This window comes from Lissotriton helveticus, chromosome 12 (assembly GCF_964261635.1).
Source record: "Lissotriton helveticus chromosome 12, aLisHel1.1, whole genome shotgun sequence".
NCBI lineage: Eukaryota > Metazoa > Chordata > Amphibia > Caudata > Salamandridae > Lissotriton > Lissotriton helveticus.
The window spans coordinates 90,743,651-90,746,573 of record NC_136073.1 but is presented as its reverse complement, the minus strand read 5'-3'; the positions used below and the strand labels follow the sequence as shown (position 1 = coordinate 90,746,573).

At 43.2% G+C, this 2,923-nt stretch overlaps 1 long non-coding RNA gene across 1 annotated transcript; it reads right to left on the bottom strand.

Annotated features, from left to right (window-relative positions):
• Window positions 1-459: 459 nt before the first annotated feature.
• LOC144797660 (uncharacterized) lies at window positions 460-1,534 on the bottom strand. The gene is made up of 3 exons (XR_013603437.1): window positions 1,472-1,534; window positions 1,290-1,354; window positions 460-972 (listed from the first exon to the last, which is right to left on the bottom strand). It is a non-coding gene; the product is annotated as an uncharacterized LOC144797660 (long non-coding RNA).
• Window positions 1,535-2,923: the final 1,389 nt, after the last annotated feature.

Here is a 2,923-nt window from a genome sequence, read left to right as displayed (position 1 = left end):
GTGTGGGCCTTAAGGAACTTTGTACAATACCATGCATGTTCATGAATTGCAGCCAGTTTTTCACAATGGTTTAGAGAGACTCCAGGCTCATGTAATGTGTAAAATGTAGCATTTGCAACAATAGTAGTAGGTGCATGGTAATGTCCATTGATCAAGGGACATGTAAGGCTAAGATTGGCAGGGTATTGTCAGTTGTGCTATTTCATTGTAGAATGGGCACATGACTACACAATGTCTCAAAAAATACCCTTTATCTATTGTATTCATGCACAACATACTTCATCAAAAAAGCAACGTTTTACTCTGTTCTCTGTATTGATTCTGTGAATAACAAGGAGAGAGGTAGGGAGAGTACACTGACACTCTTGTTCCCCGGTCAGTAATCAATAATCAAAAGAAGAGTGTCTATGGAGAAGGCTAAGCCGTTCTAGGGAGCACAAAAACCAACCACACTGGGATGTTGAAGAAAGCCCTCACTCACCACCTAGTGATGACATGCTTCATCATCGGGCCCCACCAAAGAGACCGAGTGTCTCTTTGGTGTGCTGCAACGCCAGGATTACTGCGGAGCGGGATGGTGAGTTTAGGGCGTGTTGAGTGCAATGTAAACTAGTGAATGGTGGGGGTATTAAAATAGTCAGTAGTGTATCTGAGGTAATATTTTTATTAAATGATCACTAAAGACAAAAGATATTAAAATATGTGAGGAAACAGTCCACTTTAATTGAGTGGTGGGTTCCTAAAGGGTAGTCGACATGTTTCTTGCCATCGAAACGGTGTTAATTTACCCGGCAATTCATCAGGACTGTGTGTGGTAAACCCTGGCGGTATGGGCACACTAAGGCCCACCCTTACCTAGGGACGTGAGTGTGAAAATTAAATAAAGGTGAAAAAAGTGCAAAAAAATTAGGAATGATTGAACTATTCCTAATTACTCCTGGTTTAGGAGGCTTCTACTTATCGTTTCTGCACCTGGAAGATAAAAGGACAGAGACATACGAGTAGGACAGAACAAACACTTAGAATTTCTCCTGGTTGTTACTGGTTGTTCTTGTAAATATCGTGCTCCGAAGGTGAAAATCATTCTAGCTGTGGTTGAATAGCGCTATGGTTAACACCTCCTATTAGCCCCGGGTTCAGATGAGCTAGGAGAGGTGCGGTGTACTATTCGTGGTACAGACTAGTAGTGACTAAGGAATAAAAAGGTGAAAATCTTCACAGAAGATCGTCAAGTCAGCGATCAATATAAATGTTATAAAAAGATCGCAATCAAGTTAAAAATGTCTCACTTTATAGGTGTTGGGAATGAACACCATGGGTCTCAGGAGGGGGGTGGAAGCGTATTCGGCACACCCTGTAGAATGGCAAATCATAGGAAAAAGGAGAAAGGCATAAAAACAATGAAATGCCCCTTAGTACAACGGAGCGCGATCTGTACTTAGCTCAGTACTGGTAGATGGTTTCCACTTACGCCCTTGACGCTCAGCACCCGCAGTCTACCTACGTCGCCCTCGAACCGGACCCCGACGATGATGAAGCGGGCTCGGTTCACTGTTTAAAAGCAAAGTAGCGAGGCGGTGATTGCTTCCAGGTGGGCGTGGTTTCGTGACCAGGCACGTCGTCAGACTAGCGCTACCAATCGGAGCGCTCTAGAGGCAATGACGATCGGTCACAAGGGGTGTTGGTTGCTTAGTGAGACCTGGATAAACAATCTGCGCACTGAACGCGGAAGTGTTGGTTAGGACTAGAGCGGCAAACGCGCGTTACAAATTGGAGCATTAGGGGGCAATGACGATTGGTCACAAGAGATGTTAGTTGCTTAGTGACTAAGGTATACAGTATTAACACGGCAGTGTTTAGGAAGCAAAAGCAGCAGATGTGGGATCTCAATTGTTAGTGCTTTTTATGGATATCTATTGACAGATGGTAAATAGAAGACTCCAAAAAAAGGGAGAGAATGGGATGTTGCCATACGGTTATGGTAGTAAGGGGTAAATAGCCATAGGTAAACAACCCGGATACCGCCAGTCTTCTGTAAGGGGCTTACATTGTAAAGATCCTGTAGTTAAAATAATCATACTGATTCATAGAGTAGGAAATCGTTTGACTCCATTCTGGTTCACTTCATTACAGTATTCCAGGGAATATCGTCGTTAAGACCTAAAAGGTGGGTACCCAGCCTGTATACCCACCTTTGTTCTTTTTCAAAAAGAAGGTTAGAAATGTTCATGCCACCAATCACTTGCTCGATGACAGTCCATCGCATGTCATTGGGAGTGTGGTTTTGTTCCAAGTAATGACGGCTCATTTTGGTGGTCAGTTTCTTACACCTGATATTGGAGCGGTGTTCACCTATCCTCTGCTTAACTTTGCGGGTCGTCATTCCTACATAACGTAGGTCGCAGGGACAGGTGATCAGGTAAATGACATTTTGGGTATTACAATTTGTATGACCTTTCTGTGTCCATACTTTGCCTGGCTCAAGCCCGGCTCTGTATTGATTCAACAACACTTGCGTATGATCTCGTTGGAAAAAATGCAAACACCACTAGTGCTATCTGTTGTACAATATAGCAGCTGGCAGGTGTGGACTTACCTGTATTGATGTCACATGTTAGACTGGCCCTTACCTTAAGTAAGGGATTGAATGCATTGTACCTGATTTCAAGCTGATTGCATGTGAGGCCTAAGTATAGATGACAGCAAATGTTTGTGATTGGCTAACAGATTTTTTGTTACCTAGAAATAGGGTGTTATCTACTTGGAAGTGAGAGCAACACATATCCAATGGCATTGATGGGTGTCACAAGGGGGATCAACATGTTTAGGGCAAAATATCCATAGTTTGGAAACATAAATGACCTGTCTGGAATTGTGCCTTAACATATCGCTGAGAAGGGCAGATTCTTTCAGATGAAGAACA